Below are 26,512 nucleotides of genomic sequence, written 5' to 3' on the forward strand. Positions count from 1 at the left end.
TCATGTCCCTTAGTGCATCTTTAAATCCATCAAACAACTCAACTCATTACTGTTGAGTTGGAAGTGACTCCTAGCTGATCCTCTATTGAGTTTTTGGAGACATGTGATAAGAATGTCCATCCTTCTCCTCTGGAGCCACGAGCGGACTTAAGCCACCAGCGAGTTTCTGCCTTTGGCTTAGAAGTGCAACTCCCGACAGACTATGCCACCAGAGGCCCACTCTGTTGTTATGTGCCCTCGAGTCTGAACAGACTCATCAGGGACCTGCCCATGGATTTCAGAGGCTATAAATCCCATAGGAGGAGATTGCCCATTATTCTCCTGTGGCCTGGCCAGTAGATTGGGACTGCCTGCCTCTGTGTTGGCAGTGTAACTCCTTACTCACTAGGCTATCACAACTCCTTCCAGAGGCCCACAGAAGCTTGAACTATGGAAACCCAAAGCACCAATGAGTCAAGTCTACTTCTAGCTCTTAGATGCAATGCTGTCCAGGAAAACCTGTGAAAGCTGGAACTGGTGTAAGGTACAAATCTATCGAGGAATTAAAAGGCAAATATACTGCCGGATGTGCAGGCTGGATTTAGAAAAGTTCATGGTACTAGGGATATTATAGGTAATGTTAGATGGATCTTGGCAGAAAGCAGAGAATACCAGAAAAATGTCTATCTGCGCTTCATTGACTATGCAAAGACTTTTGACTGTGGATCACAACAAGCTATGACTCTGAGAAGAATGGGAATCCCAGAACATTTGATTGTGCTAATGCAAAACCTATACTTGGACCAAGAGGCAGTAGTCAGAACAGAGCAGGGAGACACTGGATGGTTCAAAATCAAGAAAGGGGTCTGTCAGGGATGTATTTTGTCTCCATACCTTTTCAATCTGTATGCAGAACAGATCATCTGAGATGCTGGGCTGTACGCGAAGGAATGTGGGATCAGGATTGGCAGAAGAATCATCAACAGCCTACGTTATGCGGATGACAAAACCCTGCTTGCTGAAACTGAGGAGGACTTGAAGCGCTTATTGCAGAAGGTCAAGGACTGCAGTCTTCAATATGGATTGAAGCTCAATATCAAGAAAACAAAAATTCTCACCACTGGGCCAATGGGCAGCATCAGTATGGATGGTGAAGAGATTGAGATAGTTAACAGTTTTAGTTTACTTGGTTCCACAGTCAGCGGTCTTGGTAACAGCAGCCAGGAAATCAGGAGACGAATTGCATTAGGAAAGTCAGCTGTGAGAGACCTCACAAGAGTACTGAAGAGCAACAATGCCATGCTGGAGACTAAGGTGCGCCTGATCCAGGCTATAGTCTTTGCAATTACGTGCTATGCATCAGAGAGTTGGACAGTGAATAGGGATGATAGAAAGAGAATTGATGCCTTTGAGCTGTGGTGCTGGAGAAGAGTGTTGAATATACCATGGACTGTTAGGAGAACAAACAGGTTTGACCTGGAGAGGGTGAAGCCAGAATACTCCTTGGAGTCAAGGATTCTGAAGCTTTGTCTGACATACTTTGGGCATGTTGCAAGGAGAGACTGGTCCATGGAGAGGGACATCATGTTTGGGAGAGTGGAGGGACGGCGCAGGAGAGGAAGACCCTCGATGAGATAGATAGATTCTGTAAGTGGAGTGGTGGGAATGAGTGTGTGAGATGGTGAGGTTGGCACAGGATAGAACAGTGTTTAGGGCTCTTGTACATAGGGTCACTATGAGTCATGATTCGACGGCACATAACAACAACAACAGAGAAAAATAGTGAAGTGGTAATACTTCACCCTGTCAAAGGTGCAAAACTTGTGAGCCTTTCAGAAGCAAGACAGTCCCACTGAGTACCAACTCTTAAAGCTTTCACGCTATTTTCCACTAACAGTAGAGAAATGGTTATGTATGCACATTATCAAAAGCTATGAGAAAACTTTTAAGACTCAGAAAAACAGGCTGTGGTGTCGAGTTCGGCTTCTCATAGAACTTATTTATATCACTGTATAAAGGTCAACTCTATAAATGTACAGAAATGATGTTATAGAACAGAGTTCAGGTCTTTTGTGCAAAGCTTACTCTCAGTTGTATTCGACTTGATGACACTTAACCACTGCTAAAAGAAACTAGTGCTGTTCTATCCGGAGGAACACTCTTCCACTTTGGACATCATTCTTTGCCAATGTGCAGTATGAAGTAACCTGGGTTGCTGTGACGCTGAACCTTGTACCACTGGCCTATCAAATACAAGAATGGTTTCCCATTGTAGACAGTGTTTGGTAGAGCTCCCAGTTGTGACACAGGTTTGGAAGCAGGAGTGGCATCCACTTCCTAAACCACATGCCTCTGGAAACTCTATGAACTTGGAGAAATGACGACAGTTATGGAGTCATTAGGTCTTTTATTCATAGAGTAGCTGTGAGTCGTGCTGTACTTGACTCGACGGCAATCAACAACAACAACAACAACAACGATGTAATTGAGAGTAGGTATTGTATCCTCCCATCCTTTCAGTGTGCCATCTCTAAATTAACGTCTTAACTGAGTCATCAAAACCCTACTCCATCGCTCCATCAGGACATCCATTTGTAGGTGGCGAGTTAGTGATGGGGTCAACAGTCATGGGGCCACTGACCCACCTCTTCACTGTTGTTTCTTTGGTTTAATTCAATGTTACACAGGACTCTCTTATGGGTAGGATACTCAGCAAGTCTTCAGATAGTGATACCGGCTCACGTCCCCTGAGAATGAAAGGCACACACACCCCCTGAACACACATGTCTCAGACTGTCAGAATCAATCCCTGGCCTGTCCATGGTGGAGAGAGTCCAGTGTAGTCATCTTACCACTGTGTGGTCATGTCCTCTCAAGATCTGATATGACATCAGATAAGGCTCGCCCAAAGCTTCAGCTGATTCCAGATGGCACTCAGGAAGAGAAAAGGTATGCAGTATGCAGTGTTGTCTTGATTTAAAGTGAAAGAACTGATTTTCAGAAACACTTTCCCATCACATCTCCAAACCAGACCCTCAGTGCAGCTGCAGGACAGAGTAGAACTGCCCCATACCGTTTCCAAGGCTGTAAATCTTTATGAAATAGACTTCATGAATATTCCTCTCATGGTATGGCTGGTGGGTCTGAACTGGTGACCTGCAGGTTGATAACCAAGTGTTTTAATCAGAATTGCACAAGGGCTTATTACTATCCCCAGAAAAAAAGCTACATATTGGATGAAATAAATGTCCTTCAGCTGAAAACAATTCCTAAAGAACACTCAGTGGAAGGTCTTCAGCTCCCAAGCCTTCTTCCTTCTAGCTGCTGGGGAAGGAGCCGTGGGGCTCGGCACCTCTTCTGACTCACTTTATCCTCCGTAAGTGGGAGGAATTTGCCATTGATTTTCCTACCTGGAAATGGCTTGGCTCTGAATGCTCTCACAGGAGAGAGCTAGGAAACGGCTGGTGGTATTACTAGGATTTCAACAGAACGTGGGAAAAAATGTATAACGTTAAAAATTGACCCTGGAGTAATGTGCCCAAGCTGATGGCTATAAGTTCTCTTGCAGGAGACCTTATTAGAAAGAAGAGGGGTTCTAGAAAATTTAAGGGAGAGTAATATGGAATAGCCTTCCTTCCCCAGTGAGTGCATTTCCGAAATAGTTGGCTGGTGTTCAGAGGGGAATATAGAAGACGTTTTCCTCGATATGAAGATAATTAGTCCCCAGTGGAACTGAACTCACAGCACTAGCTTCATTAAAACCATTCCAACTGAACTAACTGGCTAGGGAGAACCAGGCTTCTGGCAAACTGTGGCTGTCAAACCCAAGACTGCCCAACATGTCAAGTTATTTATTAAGCCAGACAGGGAGGGTGGGCTTTTTCTGGAGGATGTTTTAGACATTTACATTTTGGTGTGTGACATCTGACACTAAGGCACCTGAGTTGGACAAGACTGAGACTTTAATAAAAGGCCCTCATGCAGGTTTTAATCATTTTTGGTCAAACATTCTTCTAAGTGGCATGGCCCTACAGAGGTAACTCGTGGTTGCTGTGAAGCTGAACACTGTGACACTGATGTGTCAAATGCATTAATGGTTACCCATGGTGGACAGTGTTTGGGGGAGCACCTCGATTAACAAGCTTGGAAGGAGGAGTAGCATCCTCTTCCGAAATAGCTTGCCTCTGGAAGAACTTGCAGAAATGACGAAAGTTATACAAGTGTTCAAGTCTTTCATTCATAGGGTTGCTCTGAGTCGTCTACGACTCAACGGCACTTAACAATAACAACAGTTTGTGATACGAACGTCCCTGGTGGAATAGTAAGTGAAGTGTTGGCATTTTGAATCACCAACTTCTCAGGAGAAAGATGGACAGTCTCTTTCTGTGGAGACTTATGGCCATGGAAAGCTGATGGAGGGTGACCATGAGTCCAAACCATCTTGCAGGCAGCATGTTTGGTCTGAGGTTTATTTGTGGTACAGTGGTTAAGGAAATGGCTGGTAATCAAAGGGCTGGCAGTTCAAACCCACCATCACTCTATAAGGGGTAAGATGTGGCAGCATGCTTTTGTAAAGATCATGACTTTGGAAACACCAAACAGAGTTCTACTCTGTCCTCTCAGATGGGTATGAATTGTCATCAGCCTGACAGCAAGAGATTATTTTTATCAGAAAGTTACAGTAAAACTAATTCTGAATAAAGATGAAAGTCATGGGCTAGTTGTTGTTAGGTGCCATCAAGCTAATTACAACTCACAGTGATGCTATAACCACAGATCTGAACTTTGCTCTATCCTGGGCCATCCTTATCATGTCTGCCACACCAGAGCCCATTGGTACAGTCACTGTGTCGATCCAGCTCGTTGAGGGTCTTCCCCTCCTTCACTGACCCTCCACTTCCCCATCTTAATGTCTTTGTCCAATGACTGGCCCCTCCTAACAGCATAATTAAAGTGAGACAAAGTTTCACCATCCTTCCCTCCACCACACAGTCTAGCTGCACTCTCTCCTAAACATATTTGTTTGTTCTCTCAGTGGTTCTTAAGATATTTAATGCTCTTCTCCAGCATCTCAACTTAAAGGCCTCAACTCTTTAATGGACTGAATTTCAAGACCAGAGGAGTCAGGTGCAGTCAGGTCTTTTCATGGCACCAAGTCACCACAGCCTCATGCAACTCTGTGTCCTGAGCATCATTTCTCAGTTAAACATCTGTTTGTAAGTAAAACAGTGAGAACTGAGCTCTTTGTACTAGAAATATAACTGATGAGACCAGGTGGAATTCTCATCAGCGCAGGAACTTATTTGAATAATTTCCTAATCTCCACGTTTTACTTCATTCTCCTTTGGGAAGATTTGTCCTCGGGTTAAGAAGGAGTCAAGCTCCCATGAACAAGGCTAGTAGCAGAACTAAGTGATTTCCGGATCGTTTAAACTCATGCATTTGGAAGGTAAAAAAGGGGTGGGCATGGAAGAGAGGGCAGAAGAGTATTTGTCTTATTCTAAATAATAAGAGAAGCCTTTTTCTTATAAATATAGGAAGCATTATCCTCGGAATGAGGAATTGAGTTAAGAGGTCAGGCAAGTCGTTCAGTTGGGATTTCTCACCAGCTGCTGTCAGATCAGCTTCACTTCATGGTAACCCCATCCACGTGTGTCAACGTCGAACTTGACATTGAGGTGTAGAGTCTTCCACGGCTGTGATCTTTAACAAATAGATTGTTGTTGTTATGTGCCGTCGAGTTGCTTGCGACTCATAGCGACCCTAGGTACAACATCCCTAAACTCTGCCCTGTGCCAATCACACTGTCTCTGACACACCCATTCCGATTACCCCAGTCACTGAATCAATCCACCTCATAGAGGGCCTTCCCCTCCTGCACCATCCCTCCACCCTCCCAAGCATGATATCCCTCGTCAAGGACCGATCCCTCCTCACAACATGTCCAAAGTATGTTAGATGGAGCCTCAGAATCCTTGCCTCCAAGGAGCAGCCCGGTTTAACCTTTTCCAGGATGAATCTGTGTGTTTTCCTAGCAGTCCTTGGTACTCTCAATACTCTAACCCTTTGATTAATAGCCAAGTATGTTAACTATTTCTATTATCCAAGGACTCCTCAGACTTTCTATGTTATTGTTGTCAATTTTGGCGTCATTGAATCAACCCAAGGCATCCGATGAACAGCAGATCTGCACCTTGCCCTGTCTTTAGCCATCCTTACGACCTCTGACATACTCTGCTAGAGTCATTATGTCAATCCAACTTGTTGGTGGCTTTCCTCTCCTTCTCTCATCCTCCACCTTTTCCAACATGATAACCCATTTCCAAGGACTGGTCCCTTCTGACAACATGCTCAAAATATGTGAGATAACGTTTTACCAACCTTGCTTGTAAGGAATACCTTAGTTACACTTTCTCCAAGATAGATTTTGTTCGTACTTTTGGTAGCCCATGGGACAGCCAGTAGTTTTCTCCAACAACATGCCTCTGGAAACTCAATGAACTTTGATATATGCCGTTAGTTGTAGAGGGGCTTCAGGCCTTTTCTTTATAGGTTCTCTATGAGTCGTGCTCAATTTGAAGGTAATCAACAACAACTTCTCCAACACTACAACTCAAAGGCATTGGTCCTTCATCATTATTTATTCATTGTCCACTTTTCAGATGCAGAGGGAAAAAAACAGCTGAAAACATCACGGCTTGGATCTGTGCACTTCAGTCTTTAAACTGTCATCCTCACCCTTTAACACTTTGGAAAAGCTCATGGCAGTAGATTTTTCCAATACGTGTCTTTTGATTTTTTTGTTTGGTTTTGTCTTCTGATTTTTTTTTACTGCAACTACCATAGTGTGGATTGTGGATCTAAGCAAAGGGAACTAATTGACATGATAAGTCTTTTTTTTTTTTTTTGTCCGAGAAGAGTTTGGAATGACTTCATGCTCATAACATGGAAGGAACCTCTGTTGTTGTTGGGTACTATTGAGCAGGAACCAATTCTAAGTTGATCCTCCAGAAGGTTCTCAGAGGCAGTTAATTGCACAGAAGTAGACTGTCCTTATCTCTTGGAGCAGCTGGCAGATTCAAACGGTATACCTTTGGGATGACAGTGTAATTCCTTATCACTAGACCACCAGAGCTCCCCGAAGCCACCTCTAAGCACCTGGAATACTCTTCACTCCTGTCCGAACTGCTCTTAGGGTTATTGGGTTTTCATTCTTCAGATATCCAAGTAAATGTCCCTCCTGCAGAAAGATAAGTTCTGCATCTAAAGTGGATACTTCTTGCTATTCTCTTGAAGCATCTCGACAATTTTCTTCATAACACAGCGCCTATATGTAGTTATTTCATTAATTTGCTTCTATGCTTTACCACATGAGTCTATGCACTATGAGAGCAGCTACTCATTGCTTAAGACATAGTCCTATTTCAAGAAATCTTTGTTAATTGCATTGACGATAATAATTTGAGTTGAAAAGGATTATCAGAAAAAGGCGGTTTCAATTTAAAGCCAAGGGAAAGGGCTTGTTTTTAACTGTGCCATTAACCATCACTGACTTTGTGGAAGACTGTCAGTCTCTCTGGGTTTCATGTGTAAAATGAGAAGTGAGGAGAGGCTTGTTCTGTGACCAGAATCTCTGACTAGTCTCCCCTGGCGAGTGCATTCATTCACGCTGTACACCAGGAGTTCCTATTCTAACAGCTTATTTTTCAGATTATTGAAAAACTAGTGCAGCTCGTTTTGACCTGCGGCAGAGCCACGGCTAAATCTAGCAAACACTGTTTGGAAAAATGTATCCATGTAATTAGATTCCTGTATTCACAGCTTCCAAAATCTCTCTATAGAGAAAATATGGTAGAGATTCCTAGTATAGATGAAACTTAATGGTAAGCCCATTCAAGAAATGACGTAAGAAAGGCAAAGCTTTTGTGTTCACATCAGAATTTTTCAAATGCTTGAAGAAATAACTGCATTTACTGAGGGATAAGCTTTTCTTTCCTGCTAGATACTGAAAAATTGAGAAATTCCCCTTTCAGACATATTTATAGAGACAAAAGGATACAATTTTCGTTATATTTGCTCTTGAAATTGAAGTCCAGCAAGTGATTAACAGAAAAGCAGCCCCCAGGACTGGAAGTAAATGCATGACCCAGCTGGTGTCTGTGGAACACTGGCCCCTGGTCTTTTTGTCAGGACTGATGCATTTTCCCAAGCACCCTTAGTTCACTGAAGTCATATTGGATTGTGTTGGCATCAGTAAGTGTTTTCTGGCTGTGTGTGTGTGTGTGTGTGTGTGTGTGTGTGTGTGTGTGTGTGTGTATGTTTTCCAGTATCCATCATTTTCACCTCTCCAGTGGCGGCTTCCAGAAGGGAAAAGATCCTTTATTTGAGATATTAGAAGCACTATCTACACTTTCCTAAATAACTTGTCATCAAATACAGAGAAACCTGGGAGAGCGGGAAGTTGGCAGGGCCACCTTCCTTGTTTTCTCGGAAGCTGCACATTCCCCACTTTGACAGGACGCAATCTTGCCACTTTGCTGTTGCTCGGTTTGGCATTTTTCTTCTCAGACAGGTTCCTGCCTTACCCCATTTCTGCAAACTTTACTGTATTTAGCTGGCTTAACCACATAAAGAGTCGTGGTGGCACAGTGGTTAAATAGCTGCTAAAGGAAAGGCTGGTAGCTTGAAACTACCAGTCACTCCACGGGAGAAAGATGTGTCAATCAGCTGTTGTAAACATCTACAGCCTTGGAAGCTCTATGGGGAAGTGCTCCTCTTCCACATGGGAAAGAAAACGTAGGCCAAGGGCAGGAAGTGAACTTGGAGGTTGAAGACTCAGACACCTGATCAGCTGACCTTGTCCAACTGGGAGATAAGAGCCCATACCTCCAGGATGAGATGGATTGACGCAGTGACTGTAACAGTGAACCTGAATGTGGGAGAGATTGTGAGCAGGGGATAGAACAAGCAAAGGTCTCAATCTGTGTATAAGGTCTCTCTGCGTTGTTGCCCATTGGATGGTCTCTAACAACTACAGCCAACACATCAAGTGGCCCTGGCTACTGTCTAAAGATTTTATCCATATGGATTTGAATGACCTAGTGCCTTTTTAAATAATGCTCTGTAATAGGACCACAGCTCAAAGGCATACATTTTTCCTCTGTCGTCCTTGTTCATTGTCCAACTCTCAGATGCATAGTAAGCGATTGGAAAGACCGTGACCTGAATCAGATACATCTTAGTCCTCAATCTGATATTATTGCTCTTCAATAATTTGGAGAGGTCCTTGACTGCAGACATTCCCAGGGCAATACGTCTCCAGTAAATACATCCAGAATGATTTTGAATAAATTCAGAAGAATTTATGGCTTTGAGCTGCTGTGTTGAAGAAGAGTACTAAATATTCCATGGACTTTCAAAAGACCAAAGAAGTATGTCTTGGAGAAAGTGCAGCAGAGATCTCCTTGGAGGCAAAGATGATAAAGTTTTGTCTCATATTTTGGGGATGTTGCTAAGAGGCTATTCCTTGGAGAGGGGCATCATGCTTGGAAAGGAGGAGGGTCAGAGAAAGCCAGAAAGACCCTGGACCAGGTGAATTGATACAGTGTCACAATGGACTTTAGAGTGTCAGGAAGTGTGAGGATAGCACAGGGTAGGACAGGGTTCAGATCTATTGTTCATAGGGTCGTAATGAGCTGTACTTGACTCGACAGCACATAACAACAACATAATAGGATTTAGGGTGCCCTGGTGTTGCAGTGCATAATGTGTCTGACTGATGGCCCAAAATTTGTCTATTTGAATCCACTCACTACTTCCAGAGAGACAGACAGACAGACAGTCTCCTCTCATGAAGATGTCCAGCCTTGCAAACCTGATGGGGGATTTCCATGAGTCTGAAACCACCTGACGACAGTCATTTTAGTTTCTTTTTTAAAAAAGACGGACTTGGAGTTCTGGTGAAGTGATAGGTTTCGGATTGAGATGTGAACTGAGAAGCTGGCAGTCTGAACTCACCAGCCATTCCTCAGGAGAAAGAAGCAGCACTCTCATTAAGATTTACAGCAATACAAACCCAATGGTGAGGGGAGGTCACCCTGAGTTTGAATTGACTTGGGGTTTTTTTGCTCTGATTTTTTTTTGTATGACATTGTTAAGGAGCCTGTGTAATATTTAAGTGCTTTGCTGCTAACCAAAATCTTGATAGTTTGAGTCCACCAGGCACTACAGGCAATCAGCTCCTGTAAATATTTACAGGCCTGAAAACCCTATGAGGTGGTTCTACTCTGTCCCACAGGATTGTTCTAAGCAGAACTGACTCAGTGGCACACAGAGCTAGCAATGTGCGGGAGTTTGGGGACAAGGGTTTTTCAATAGTAGAATGCTTGCCTTCTATCTACGTGATTGTGGCCTGTGGGCAAGGAGTTTGGTGCCAACTCAAAGGCACACATTTCTAACTCATCATGTGCCCATCTTTCTATACTAAGTTATAGATTCACCTTTTAACTATTGCACCTTGACTCAAAGAACTGTTTAGCCAATACTGATGGAATTTAAGTCTCTGAAGAAATCTGCTTGCTCTGGGACACAACTTGTTAGTTTTCAAATTCCCACTCTCTTTTAAAACCCACAGGAGTCAGTTTCATCTTTCTTTGGAAGTGGGTTCAAACTGGGAGCAAAACCCAATTTGGTCGATCTTAACTGCCTTAGAGAGAATAATGGGCAATTTACTGTTATTTTCTGCCTCTGAAAATTCACTGGAGGGTCAGCAATGAGTTGGTTCTGACTTGTTGGCTTCTAACAACAACAACAGCAACAACAACATACAGGAGGCCAGGATTCATTTCCTGACCAGTGCCCCTCATCTGCAGTCACAGTCCGGCTGCCAGTGGAAACTTCCTATGGGGCTGTACAGATGTCAGCAGAGCATCCAGATTAAGATTGACTGGGAAGAACGATCTATCAATCCACTTCACAAACAGCCAATGGAAAATTAACGGCTCATAGTACCCCAATCCTGTTGTACATTACATATGGTCACTGTGAATTTGGGGTGACAGAAAGGCAGGCAGTTTTAAGAACCAAAACATTTTCGCTCCTAGTTTGAACCCACATGCAAAGAGAGAGGAAACAGACTCCTGTGGTTTTAAAAGAGATTGGAAATTTAGACACCAACAAGTTCGTGTCCTAGAACAAGCAGATTTCTGCAGAAACTTAAATTCCATCAATGTTGGCTAGACAGTTCTTTGAGTGAAGACACCATAGTTAAAGAATGAAGCGATAACTTAGAGTCAAGCGCCAATAAAAACAAAGGAAAAAGAATGTTCCTACATCTAAGTAAACATTTTAAATCTTGGCTAATCCACCCCAGGCAAAATTGTTCTTTTCCGTCCTTGCTCCCAGAACTCGAGAAGATTGAGATGTCTTGTCTTCCTCCTCCTCCTCCTCCTCTTTCTTATCTATCCCCACCTGCCTTTCATGAACATTTCTCCAGGGTGCCAGGCTTTTTACTGTACCCTGCCTCTACTTCTGGTGTAGAAGAATCCATTACCTCTCAGTCCTCCCCAAATCCCTTAAAAGTGCATTCTCCCTCATGAAATATATAGACTTTTATATAACTGCCATGTAATGTCCATGAAGTCTAGAAACATAAGTAATATTCTTTACAAATCGAGGATGTCAGGGGAGCTCTGGTGGCCTAGTGGCAAGAAGCTGCACTGCAATCCCAGAGGAACACGGTTCGAATCCACCAGATGCTCTGCCGGAGAAGGAGGTGCAATATCCTCCTGTACCAGTCAGATTTGATTTGACAGTACACGCACACAAAATTGAAAAAAAAAACCAAAAAACCAAATCGAGGATGTCCGTGATGAGGCTATGTGTGTTTGTCTACGGCGCCAGACTTAAGGACTTCCGATGCATCTGCTGTCTTCCCCAGTCCCCATGGCTGAAATCTAACAAGGGACTGAGGCCTTGGTTTCTAGAAAATTAAAGAAGCCCCAGCAAAGACTGCTGTGTCTCAGACAACACAATAAGGAATGCATCACTCTTTTTTTTTAATCTTTTAAGAATTCTCTTGGTTCATCCAAGATGCTTCTTTTTAAAAAAATTAATTTTAATGAAAGTTTACAGAGACTTTGAATTTCCATTCATTCATTGCTGCACTTTTCTCCCTGCTCAACCTTCCCGCTCAGTTCACTCTGCTCTTTGAAAAGTAAAAGAAAATTTTTTTCATTGTTATACAATCCCTCTCCCCATGTCCACTCCATATGTAGCCTTCATTCTGGACTCCTGTCATGACAATTGTTGTTGTTATGTGCCGTCGAGTTGCTTGCGACTCATAGCCCTAAACCCTGCTCTATCCTGTGCCAATAACACTGCCTCTGACACACCCATCCTGATTACCCCAGTCACCGAATCAATCCACCTCATAGAGGGTCTTCCCCTCCTGCGCTGCCCCTCCACACTCCCAAGCATGACGTCCCTCTCCGAGGACCTGTCCCTCCTTACAACATGTCCAAAGTATGTCACACAAAGCTCCAGAATCCTTGCCTCCAAAGAGCAGCCTGGTTTAACGCTTTCCAGGTTGAATCTGTTAATTTTCTTGGCAGTCCACGGTACATTCAATACTCTTCTCTAGCACCGCAGTCATGACAATACCTAATTATATATCCCTTTTAAACGGTTCTATCCCTCATCTGTTTCAATGCAGTAAACATTATTTAACCCATCTTTCTCAGTCTCCTCTCAACCCCAATGTCAGTCCCATTTTACAACAATGGTACTATGCAGTATTTGTCCTTTCGTGACTGAGATATTTCACTCAGCATAATGTCCTCCAGGGTCACACATTTTCAATAATATTGTATGAGTTCCTTGTTTTTCAATGCAGCGTAGTATTTCATTGTGTGAATATACTAGGGCTTCTCTATACATTGCTTTGTTGATGGGCACTTGGGTTGTTTCCAGATCTTTGCTATTGTGAACAAAGCTATGATAAACATGGGTGTGCATATATCTGCCTGGATGGCAGTTATGGTTTCTTTGGGGGATATTCCCAGTAGTGGGCATTCAATCTTTCTTAAGGACATAGTTGTGTCTTGCTAATGGCAGTAGAGATATGGAGAACACAGAGGTGGCATGTCAGGCTAAGATCCTCTTATTCCTGTATAATTCATCACCTTTCTAGTTTCTGCCTTCTGTGCTTAGTGGGTTATGTCTCTCCACGCTCTTCTCACTCTGGCCAAATGACTCATTTACGGTTCTCCACACATGCCTCGCAGTGTGCTCACTTCTGGATGGACTTTGGCAAATAAAATTGACTTCTGCCTTTGCCCCTCCAAGTCAAACCCATTGCTGTCAAGTCAGGTCTAAATCATGTCTGTCCTCCATTGGGTTTCTGAAGTGATAATACCTTTACAGGTAGAGATTACTCACTTTTCTCTCCTAGAGCAGTTGGTGGGTTTGAACCACTGATTTTTCAGTTAACAGCCTGAGATGTTACGCACCACACCACCTGCTCATCTTTATTCCGTATGTGGGTCAAATCTCCCAACCGAAAGGCTTGTTGTTAAGTGCCATTGAGTCGTAAGCGACTAATAGTGACCCTATGAAGGAAAGCCCTCAACACTTGCGTGGCTTTCATCCTTTCTCCAGGTTCACAGGGTTTCCAGAGGCAAGCTATTTACGGAAGTGGATGCCACTCCTGCTTCCAGTCTTGTTTTAATTGGGGAGCTCCACCAAACCCTGTCCACCATGGGCCTCTTCAAGAGGCAAGAGGCCACATCCATCCAGCTGACACCGAGAGTCATGAGACACTCACCCTTATCTGGCGGGTATGGCCAGACATTTCAGTATTTTATCATTCCAGCACGCCCAAATGCTGGTGAACTCTGGGCCAGAGACCCCAATTCTTCTAGCAAGTCAGCTCTGCAGAGATGCCCACTTGGGGCAAAAAGAAAGCCACAAGCACCCCAGCATTCCACACTTGCCTCTCTTCAAGACACAAGAGGCCGCATCCATCCAGCTGACAACAGAAAGGCTAGAGAATGAAATCTACCCAAGAGCCCCTCAGAAGACACGCCTGCTCGTTTAGTTCTGAAAACCCAGCACGGTTCAGCTCTGTCCCTCAGGAACATGAGGGAGAATTGATTTAATGGTGACGTAGGGCCTGGCTTCAAAGTTGTTGGAATCAAGGAGCAATAATAAGCCAGTAAATAAACATGAATATAACCAACTAGCGTGCCACATGTCAGGCTGCAGACCAAAAGGACAATGGTTCAAATCCCTCAGCCACTTCATGACTGAAAAATGGGCCGTTTCCTCTTGAAATGGTTTGGAGCCTCAGAAACCTGATGGAAGGTTGCTACCAGTTGGAGCTGACTCCCTGGCAGTGAGTGATCAACTGTGATTGGCTGCATGAAGAAGCAAGTGAGTCTGTACAATAGTTATTGAAAGGTGACCTGTTTATTTTAGGCTGGGCAAGAGAGGATCACTGTGTAGGTGTTAATGAAGGAGCAAGAAAGCCAGTCACCTAAAGAGAGGGAGACAAGTGTTTCCGAAAGAGAGATGACAACAGCAGCAGATGTGAAAACCAGGCCTCAGAGGCAAGTGAGGATTCTAACACAAAAATTAAAATATGTATCACCTTTCAACCTGTATGCAGAACAGATCATCTGGGAGGCTGAGCTTTATGAGGAGAAATGTGGGGTCAAGTTTGGTGGAAGATCTATCAACAATCTGCGTTATGCAGATGACACAACCCTGCTTGCTGAAACTGACGAGGACCTGAAGCGCTTGCTGCAGAGGGTCAAGGACTGTAGCCTCCAATATGGATTGAGGCTCAATGTCAAGGAGACAAAGATTCTCACCACTGGACCAATTGGCAGCATCAGGATGGAGGGTGAAGAGATTGAGATTGTTCACAGCTTTAGTTTGGTTGACTTCACAGTCAACACTCTCGGCACCAGAAGCCAGGAAATTAAAAGACGTATTGCGATGGGAAAGTCTGCTGTTAGGTACCTCTCCAAAGTACAGAAGAGCAATGGTGTCTCTCTGGAGACTAAAGTGCATCTGATACAGGCCATGGTCTTTGCTATCACTTGTTATGCATCAGAAAGTTGGACAATGACCAAGGAGGAGAGAGGGAGAATTGATGTCTTTGAGCTTTGGTGCTGGAGAAGAGTATTGAAAGTACCATGGACTGCTAGGAAAACAGATTCATCCTGGAGAGGGTTAAACCAGGCTACTCCTTGGTGGCAAGGATTCTGAGGCTCCATCTAACATACTTTGGACAGGTTATAAGGAGGGACTGGTCGTTGGAGAGGGACATCATGCTTGGTAGGGCAGAGGGATAGCACAGGAGGAGAAGGCCCTCTAAGAGGTAGATTGATTCAGTGACGGGGTAATTTGGATGGGTGTGTCAGAGACAGTGCGATTGACACAGGACAGAGCAAAGTTTAGGGCTGTTGTATATAGGGTCACTATGAGTCGCCTTTGACTCGACGGCACATAACAACAACAACAACAACAACAACATCGATTATACTCGCATCATCGGCAAACTTTGTGGGCACTGAGTACTCAGGTTTATAGCTTGGATACCAGCTGCCTAATCCAGAGGCTAGGAAACATCTCAACTTGTTAGGTGCTGTCAACTCTACTCCACTCAATTCCTCTTCACTCCGGGCCACTGCACTCCATTCACAGTGACCCTGTGCACCACAGAAGGAAACCTTGGTCATTCCTGCGTCATCATCACAATATCCCCTGTGCTTAGCCCACTGTTTCAGTCTCCACGTCAGTCCTTCTCATTGAGGATCTTCTCTTCCGCTGACCTTCCCCATGCATGATATCCTTCTCTAGAGATGGACTTCTCCTGATGGCATGCCCTGGGTAAGGGAGAAGAGATTTGACAACCTTGCTTTTTTCTAAGACATTTCATCAGAATCCAAAAGATCTGCCATTGTGGAGTAAATCCAGACTTCAAGTGATTCCACAGGGCAGAGTGAAACAGCCCAGGGGGTTTCCACATGAGGATCGCAGAGAAGGAGGTAATTGACCAGAAGAGGTTTTGGAAACGTGTCCTGAGTTGTCACACCGAGTCCTCAGAAATACCTTGTATAGGAAAGAGGAAACTAACTGAACTCTGAGGTCATCTTCAATTTTCCAGGACTTCATTTTCAAGAAGTTAGTGTTTTGTTTTACATTGTTCTGCTTATTTTTTTTAAAAATATGAGTCATATCTTTGAACCTGCCAGTCTCTCTGCCTTTTAAAATGTTCTATCCTCAATAATGGTGAGATGTGGGCTCTGTCTACCCTGTCTACACTGGTGGGCACATGACCCAGTTGTAGTAAATCACCATAGCTCAGTACTCTGGGCATAGTGGTTGACTAAACCGTGGAACACACAACTCAGGTAAGGATCACCACAGGCCCTCTGTGAGATGGGATAGATGAAAGCTGTGAGAAAGAGAATCTTCAAGGAAAAGTTGTGGGTTACTGCTAGATGAAGAGAGAAGTTTGAGATGGAAACTCAGCAAGGGTGAATGAAGAAATCAAGAGATGGAAAAAGAACCCAAACTTCCAAAGAACAAACAGACACGTCTTGAGAAAGTACAGTCAGAGGGCTTCTAGCAGGCAAAGATGGTGAAGCTTTCTCTTTCATACTTTGGACATGTAGGTAGATGAGGTTTTTCTTTGGAAAGGGACATCATGCTTGGAAAGACAGTAGGTCAGCAAAGGAGAGAAAGACCCCCAATGAGATGGATTGACATAGTGACTTCAACAATGGGCTTTAGTATTTCAGAGATGACGAGATGGCACAGGACAGGGCAGGGTTCAGGGTGGCTGTTCATTGGGTCTTTATGAGTCGAACTCTACTTGGTGCCACCTTACAACAACAACAACAATAATAAACACATACCTCAAGCAAAGAGAATTATAGTGGCCCAGTGGTAAGAAGTTGTGCTATTATCTCAAAGGCAGGCAGTTCAAACCCACCAGAAAGATGGACAATTTCCTCCAATGTGATTTACTGCCTGTGAAAGCCCATTGGAGGGTCAGCTACAGGTCAATTCTGACTTGTTGGCACACAGCAACAACAGCAACAACAACATACCTCAAGGAACTGAGTTTCCAACCAACACATCACCATTTTTGCTAACAAATAGCTGTGGGTTAACACAATTTCTACCAATTTTTTCTAGAATAATTATATGTATGTTCATGTCTACATTATATGCACTGTTGTTGTTATGTGCCGTCAAGTCTCTTGTGACACATAGTGACCCTATGTACAAGAGCTCTAAATGCTGTTCTATTCTGTGCCAACCTCGCCATCTCTGACATACTCATTCCCACCGCTCCACTCACAGAATAGCTCCACCTCATCAAGGGTCTTCCTCTCCTGTGCCGTCCCTTCATTCTCCCAAACATGATGTCCCTCTCCAAGGACCAGTCCCTCCTTGCAACATGCCCAAAGTATGTCAGACAAAGCTTCAGAATCCTTGACTCCAGGGAACATTCTGGCTTCACCCTCTCCAGGTCAAACCTGTTTGTTCTCCTAGTAGTCCATGGTATATTCAACACTCTTCTCCAGCACCACAGCCCAAAGGCATCAATTCTCTATCATCCCTATTCACTGTCCAACTCTCTGATGCATAGCACATAATTGCAAAGACTATAGCCTGAATCAGGTGCACCTTGGTCTCCAGCCTGAAATCGTTGCTCTTCAGTCTTCTTGAGAGGTCCCTCATAGCTGACTTTCCCAATGCAATTAGTCTCTTGATTTCCTGGCTGCTGTTACCAAGAGTGTTGACTGTGGAGCCAAGTAAACTAAGACTGTTAACTATCTCAACCTCTTTACCATCCATATGGATGCTGCTAATTAGCCCACTGGTGAGAATATTTGTCTTCTTTGAAGTTGAGCTTCAATCTGTATTGAAGGCTGCAGTCCTTGACCCTCTGCAGCAAGTGCCTCAGGTTCTCCTCAGTTTCAGCAAGCAGGGTTGTGTCATCCGCATAACGCAAGTTATTGATGACTCTTCCACCAATCCTGATGCCACATCCTCCTCGTACAGCCCAGCGTCTCAGATGATCTGTTCTGCATACAGATTGAAAAGGTGTGGAGACAAAGTACATCCCTGATGGACCCCCTTCTTGCTCTGTTCTGACGACTGCCTCTTGGTCCAAGTATAGGTTTTGCATAAGCACAATCAAATGTTCTAGGATTCCCATTCTTCTCATAGTCAGCCATAGCTTGTTATGATCCACACAGTCTAAGGCCTTTGCATAGTCAATGAGGCACAGATAGACATTCCTCTGGTATTCTCTGCTTTCTGCTAAGATCCATCTAACATTAGCTATAATACCCCTAGTACCAAGACCTCGTCTAAATCCAGCCTGCACATCTGGCAGTTCTCTGTTGATATATTGCTACAGTCGTTTTTGGATAATTTTCAGAATATTGCTTGCATGTGACATTAATGATATTTCAACACTCTGTTGGGTCACCTTTCTTTGGAATGGGAACAAATATCAATCTTTTCCAGTCAGTTGGTTAGCTGGCTGTCTGCCAGATTTCTTGGCACAACTTAGTGAGCACATCCAGGGTAGCATCTATCTGTTTGTTGAAATATGTTAATTTTATATGCACTACACATGGGCAATTGATCATATAGAACATATAGATCAATCTCCTGGGCCCAAATTTACAACAAGTTTTTAATTCTTCAAGTGCAGATTGTCATCCAGAATAAAAGTCAAGGTATATGTCTGTAGTTGTGATCTTAGCACAAACAGTACTAAGAATGAGTTGTTTAATAGGAATGAATTTTAATTTTTAATGTACTTTGTTGGACATCACTACCCAATTGTTGATATTATTCTCAGGCAATGCTTTTTCTGATTTGTATTAGGAAAATATTTTTTCTCAATTGAGACACAAGCAGAAGTATCTTTTTGTCCCCATCCTTAGATTTAAAAAGAATCATAAATTGAGAAGGTTGGTGGCCTGTATTTGTGACTTGTCCAAATGGCTCCCATTTCTTCCTGAACCATCAAAAGACAAATCACTGTTGAAAATAGTAGTGTTGTTGCTAGGTCATTTACGTCAATCTTGAAGATGAGTCATTAGATTTAAACCCCAGGAAGTAAAAACCCAGAAGTAGAGGAGATGGGTCATTAGATTTAAACCCCAAGGAAGTAAAGACCCAGAAGTAGAGGAGATGTGTCTATGACCTCCTTTCTGTCCTTGTTCTCTGCATTAAAGGAATAAAACCCAATTACACAGTTAAATAGGAAATTATGAGGTCCTACCTTGATTTCTGATGCTGCCAATTGGCCCAGTGGTGAGAATCTTTGTCTTCTTGATATTGAACCTTAACCCATATTTAAGGCTGCAGTCCTTGACCCTCTGCAGCAAGCACTTCAGGTCCTCCTCAGTTTCAGCGAGCAGGTTTGTGTCATCTGCATAACGCAGATTGTTGATGGATCTTCCACCAATCCTAAAATGCCACACTTTTCCTCACACAGCCCAGGCTCTTGGGTAATCTATTCTGCATATAGGTTGAAAAGATATGAAGATAGGACACATCCTTGGCGTATACCCTTCTCAATTTTGAACCTTGCAGTGTCTCCTTGCTCTGTTCTGACGACTGCCTCCTGGTCCAAGTATAGGTTTCTCATTAGCATGACCAAGTGTCCTGGGATCCCCATTCTTCTCAGAGTCAACCACAGTTTGTTATGATCCACACAGTGAAACGGCTTTGTATAATCAATGAAACACATGGACATTCCTCTGGTACTACCTGCTTTCAGCCAAGATTCATCTAACATTAATTACCATATCCCTAGTACCATGACTCCTACTAAACCCAGCCTGGACTTCTGGCAGTTCTCTGCTGGTGTGTTGTTTCAGTCATTTTTGGATAATCTTCAGCAGAATTTTGCTTGCATGTCATATCAATGATATTGCTCTATAATTTCCACACTCTGTTGGGTCACCTTTCTTTGGAATGGGAACAAATACAGATCTCTTCCAGTTAGTTGGCCAAGTGGTTGTTCTCCAGATTTCTTGGCACAACCTGGTGAGCATGTTCAGGGCAGCATTTGCCAATCGGCAGCATCAGGATGGATGGTGAGGAGATTGAGATTGTTCACAGTTTTAGTTTGCTTGGCTCCACAATCAACATTCTTGGCACCAGCAGCCAGGAAATGAAAAGAGCTCATTGTGATGGGAAAGTCGGCTGTTAGGGACCTCTCCAAAGTACTGAAGAGCAATGGTGTCACTCTGTAGACTATGATGCACCTGATACAGGCCATGGTTTTTGTAATCTCCTGCTGTGTATCAGAGAGTTGGATAGTGAACAGGGAGGATAGAAGGATAATTGATGCCTTTGAGCTGTGGTGCTGGAGAAGAGTATTGAATATACCATGGACTGTTAAAAAAATGAACAGGTTCATCCCGGAGAGGGTTAAACCAGGCTGCTCTTTGGAGGCAAGGATTCTGAGGCTCCATCTAACATACTTTGGACATGTTGTGAGGAGGGACCAGTCCTTGGAGAGTGATGTCATGCTTGGGAGGGTGGAGGGACAGAGCAGGAGGGGAAGACCCTCTATGAGGTGGATTGATTCAGTGACTGGGGTAATCAGGATTGGTGTGTTGGAGACAGTGTGATTGGCACAGGACAGAGCAGAGTTTAGGGCTGTTGTACATAGAGTCGCTATGAGTCGCAAGCGACTCGATGCCACATAACAACCACCACCACCATCACCACCACCACCACCACCATCACCTTGAGTTATATCTCTACCTACATCAAGAAACCAAATAAGCATGTTCCTTAGCTCACTTAGTTTCTTTTCTCGAGTAAGAATGTCTGATGACGATAATGCCATCAAGAGTCTTGGATTAATGAAGTACCCAATAGCAGACCTATTTCACTGGTCTTAACACTCGAAATTTTGAAACTTCATTTCAAGAAAGTGCCATGAGGCTTGGAGGAAAGAATCCTGATTTGATTTTGGAATCCCGATTGCATTTCTGCAAAGTCAGGTGGGGTGGGGAGTCTTGGAACTTCTGCTTTTCTGAGCACTACTCTTTTCTCTTCCCACTTAGTCATTTACTGAAAATGACCAGGTACAAAAGAATGACGCTGGAGGCCCAATGAGAAACTGTTTGAGCTGAGAGAAAATGTGACCCATTTACTTTACAGAAGAAGAGAGGGTGACTCACAGTCACTCTGAGACTTGCTCCAGCTCTTACAAAACTCTGCCAGTTGCTTAGGGATGGCTCGGTCACCAGAATCACTCCAAATGATCTGACACAAATTTTGTCCACTTCCCTACTTCAGTGTTTCTCAAAATATGCTTTTGGGAATAGTACCCAATAGATGCTCTGTGATAAAATGAGTTTCCTAGGCAATTAAACCTGGGAAATAATATGTACTATAGCCCTTTCTGAAGATACTAAAGACTCTGAGATGTTATTCATAAAAAGTTATTTATCAATATCCGAATGTTTGCCCAAGGGACTCTTGTTCTGTGGACTACTCAGTAACATGACCACATTATGGGTTTTGTGTTATGTTTTGTTTTGTTTTGTTATGTGGAGAAGACTCTATTTAGTTCGGTTTCTGCTTTGCTCCATGAAATGAAGATCCTTGGTACATTTTTAAGTTTGTTGGGCCAGTTTAGGATTTAAGTTAGAGTTTGCTTCAAATTTTAAATTAAAGAAGAATCAAACAATCCACTGAGGGCATATTGCAGGCATATTGCTTCTGGGCTTCTTTTTATTTATTTCTTTTTTAAATATTAGGACAATTTAAGAAATACTAAGGTGTCCTAAGTCAGTGAAATTTACCAACTGGTTATTAGAATCAAACGATTTGTCACTTAACTGTCTGAGTAAGCTTGGAATATGGGCCCATGAGTCAGGATGAGCGAGAAAGCTCTGTTTGGGTGTGCCTGGCTGAGATTTATTAGTTACCCTGAGTGGACTGATACATAGGGTTTTCAGAGGCCTGCTATTCTGGAAGTGGATGTCCATTCCTTCTTCCTAGTGTGTCCTAATCTGAATGTTCAGATTTAGAGAAGTATCCAACAGATAAGCATTTTACAGAAAAAGTGGAAATATATCTCTTATTGTGGAATTAACCATTAGTTTCGGTGTTGTGCCTGCCCTTGACATAAGTGTTGGAGAAGAGTGTTGAGGTTACCATGGACTGCTAAGAAAACAAACAGATTCATCCTGGTGAGGGTTAAACGGGCCGCTCCTTGGAGGCAAGGATTCTGAGGCTTCGTCTGACATACTTTGGACATGTTGTGAGGAGAGACCGGTCCTTGGAGAGGGACATCATACTTGGGAGGGTGGAGGGCAGGTGCAGGAGGGGAAGACCCTCTATGAGGTGGACTGATTCAGTGACTGGGGTAATCGGGATGAGTGTGTCGGAGACAGTGAGACTGGCACAGGACAGAGCAGAGTTTAGAGCTCTTGTACATAGGGTCGCTATGAGTCGCACGTGACTCAACGGCACAGAACAACAACAACAACAACAACTGGACTGCTTATATACTCAACACTCTTCCAGTGAAATTGCTAAATCCAATAGTGAGTGGTATGTTGAACTAGAACAATTATTGAACTATTTTTGCCAACTAAAACAAAAATAACCTGATACTGTTGTTTTGTGCCATTGAATTAAGGACAACTCATAGAGCCCTTATGAGCAGACTACCTGAACCCTGCCGTATCCTGTGTCTTCCTTGTTATTTCTGACACACTAGGGCCCATTGCTGAAATCATGTCATTCCGTCTCCTAACAAAATTTATGGTGAGTTGAATTAGCACCACAGGGAGTTAGTATATAACTGTAGGTTTGACTTAAAATTGGAAACAGGATTAAAGTAATAGTAGTTGATCCTAGAAATATTGTTAATGTTGTTGTTAGGTGCCATCCTGTCAACCACGACTCCTAGTGACTTTTCTTTTAATTTATCATTCATGTCAATGAAAATTTAGAGACTTTGGATTTCCATTCATTCATTGTTGCACTTTTCTCCCCTTCCAACCCTCCCCTCTAGTACACTACCCTCTTGGAAAAGTAAAAAAAAAAATTCGTTCATTGTTTCACAATCCCTCCCCCCAGCTCCATTCCACTATGCAGCCTTCACTCTGGACTCCAGTCATGACAATAATACCTAATCACATATCTCTTTTAAACAGTTTTCTCCCTCATCTGTTTCAATGCAGTATACATTATTTATACGATCTTTCTCAATCTCCCCCCAACCCTGAGGTCAGTCCTGTTTTACAACAGTGGCACCATGCAGTATTTGTCCTTTTGTGACTGAGATATTTCACTCAGCATAATGTCCTCCAGGGTCACCCATTTTGAATAATATTGCATGAGTTTTTTGTTTTTCAATATAGCATAGTATTCCATTGTGTGAATATACCACAGCTTCTCTATCCATTTACTTGTTGATGGGCACTTAGGTTGTTTCCAACTTCTTGCTATTGTGAACAAAGCTGAAATAAACATGGGTGTGCATATCTCTGCTTAGATGTCAGTTATGGTCTCTTTGGGGTATATTCCCAGTAATGGAATTGCTGGGTCAAATGGTATCTCTATTTGCAACTTTTTGAGAAAGCGCTATACCTCCTTCCACAGTGGCTGCACCATTTGACACTCCCACCAACAGTGAATAAGGGTTCCAGTTTCTCCACAACCTTGCCAGCATTTGTTGTTTGCTGTTCTGTTAAATTTTTCTATTCTTACTGGGATGAGATGATATCTCATAGTTGTTTTGATTTACATCTCTCTTAGAGCTAGGGTTTTTGAACATTTCCTCATGTGCTTATTAGCCATCTGAATGTCTTCTTTGGTGAAGTGTCTGTTCATATCCTGTGCCCATTTTTCAATTGGGTTATCCTTTATCTTGCTCAAGTATTTTATAAATTCTGGATATAAATCCCTTATCTGATACATCATTACGAAATACTTTTTCCCAGTCTGTGGCTTCCTTCTTTACACTGTTGTAGACGTTTTTGGATGTGCATAGGACTCTTTGAACAATAGATCATAGCCTTGCTCTATCCTGGGTCATCACAATCTCCACCATGTTCAAACCCATTGTTTGTTTGGTTTTTAAAAAAATGTTATTATTTTATTTTATTATTTTGTGTTTGTGTACCGTCAAATAGAATCTGACTGGTACAGGAGAAGATTGCCCCTTCTTCTCCAGCGGAGCATCTGGTAGATTCAAACCATGTACCTCTGGGATTGCAGTGCACAAGCCCATTGTGTCATTGTGTCAAACCATCTTGTTGAGAGTCTTTCTAGATTACAGGGCCACTCAATTCAATAAGAATCAAAGAACAAGAACTGGGTATCTATCTCCTATTTATTATATAGTACGTGATTAGGTGTATCTTGTAAACAATATGCAGATTGGTGCCCAGAAAATTAGCAGAGAGGGAACTATATTTAGTAGCCAAACAAGACTTATCAAGTCTCCTGATGATCTGGAAGACACGAGAGGAGCCATGCAGCTCTTCTGGGCATCATTCTGACCAACAGTTGCAGTTTACCAGAGAAGCACAGAGGGCAGTCCCCAGCTGGGCATTTTCGTTTGGTAGAATAAGCACTTACATGGAGTTTGCTATGATTACATTAGACCTGCAGAATCTGCTCCCCCAATCAAAATGCCACAGCTTAAATCAACTGAAAATTGCTCAAAAGTGACTGAATGTTTGAAAACCAGTAATCACATGGGAAATTAGAAGGAGATGGGCTTATTTAGTTTGTAAAAATAGACAGGCAACGACAGGAAAGAGGCTTGAGGATGAGAAAAGGTGGTTATAGAAAGGAAATATCTTTTGGGAAGAGGTATTAAATTTGGATAAATACCCATCATCAGTAATGGTGAAAATGCAAGCCTTCTTAAACACAGGAAGTATAATGTTCCATGTGGGTAACATTCTGATTCATGGGCCTTACCAAACCTCCTTCCTTGAAGCGTTTCAGAACATGGGAAAATCCAGTCAAAGGTTCTCAAAAGACAATGATGTCTTCTCAAGCCTTGGTAGAACTCTCATAAGTTCTATTATTTTGCAGGAAGACCCCAAAGAGATGGATTGACACAATGACTTCACCAATGGGCTCATGTGTGTCCAAGATGATGAGGACTGTTTTTGTTAGGTGCCGTCGAGTAATAGACGACTCATAGCAACCTGTGAACGAAAGGCCTGAGTACTGTTCATACAGAGAGTTTCCAGAGGCAAGTCATTTTGGAAGTGGATGATGAGGACAGCACAGACTAAAGCGGGGCTCAGGTCTGTGGTTCATAGGGTCTCTAGGAGTAAGACTCAACTAGGGGCACCTAATGAAAACAACAGTGTGGGGCCTAGAGTAGGCACCAAGGACATACATATGAAATATGAACCTCAAAGGATAAAACATACTGGCTAACATGAACTGAAGGGGATATGGTGATGCAATAGTGTGATAGGACAAATGATTGGTTGTTTGAGTTCACCAGCTACTTTGCAAGAGGAAGATGATGCAGTGTCCTCGTGATAAGTATAGAGCTGTGGATCTTGGGCAGTGGACTGAGTAGATTGACACTGACTTAGCCCCAAGGCACTGGACGCTATGCTTCACATACTCTTGCATTAGTTCTTTTAAGCAACATGACTTTATAGGTTAGAATGCTAGGTTAGAATACCATGTCTGAAAGAGCTTGGACATTTTGTCCAACGTGAAAGGATAAGTAACAGAGTCAAAGATCTACACTCACATGCTTTTCAACATGCCCTGTAACTGAAAGGCTTCACAGAATGGGAGATGTCTGAGGAACAAGTAGGCTTTCAGGAGCATTAGGCTGGGGTTAGGAAGGTAGGAATTCAGTAGAGCTTTGGAGAAATCATGAAATAGGACCTTGTTGAAGGCATTGGTGAGTCGAAAAAGGTCCATGCCATTCAACTTTCCATCTGCTTAAAAACCTAGCTATGATAAAATATGAGGCTATTCTATGGCTCCCATGACTAATATGAGACTCGGAGGATGCTAAGAGCTTGCATTAGGAATGTCTGCTTATGCACGTGGACTTCTGAGCTGTAAAACAACCCAGTGGTAGATGCAATTTGGTCCAGGACTTAAGAACAATAAATGATGTAGTTGAGCCTTTACATCTTGTGGTTCCTAACCTTTATACTATAATAGACAAAGTGCTAGTCTATAGGCCTTTTATTGTAAGAACTACCTTCCCTCTGTAACTTGATTTGTGCTACTGTTAGAACCTCTACTCGGAATATGAATGCTTTTAATTTTTGACTCATGCACTTTTAACTTGCTAGTTAAATTTGTGTCTTCTAGGCTGCCACAGTTCTATGATACTTCTTCAAGGATATGAACATGTACGGCTAAGCACAACTGACAACAGTGCATTTAAATTCCAAAATCGTTCTCCACAATGGTCTACGTGTTTCCTATTGCCAAAGGGGTCCTTTAGAGTAGTGAGAGAAGATCT

This window comes from Elephantulus edwardii, unplaced genomic scaffold (assembly GCF_000299155.1).
Source record: "Elephantulus edwardii isolate Elephantulus edwardi_28Jun2011 unplaced genomic scaffold, EleEdw1.0 scaffold00087, whole genome shotgun sequence".
Taxonomy (NCBI): domain Eukaryota; kingdom Metazoa; phylum Chordata; class Mammalia; order Macroscelidea; family Macroscelididae; genus Elephantulus; species Elephantulus edwardii.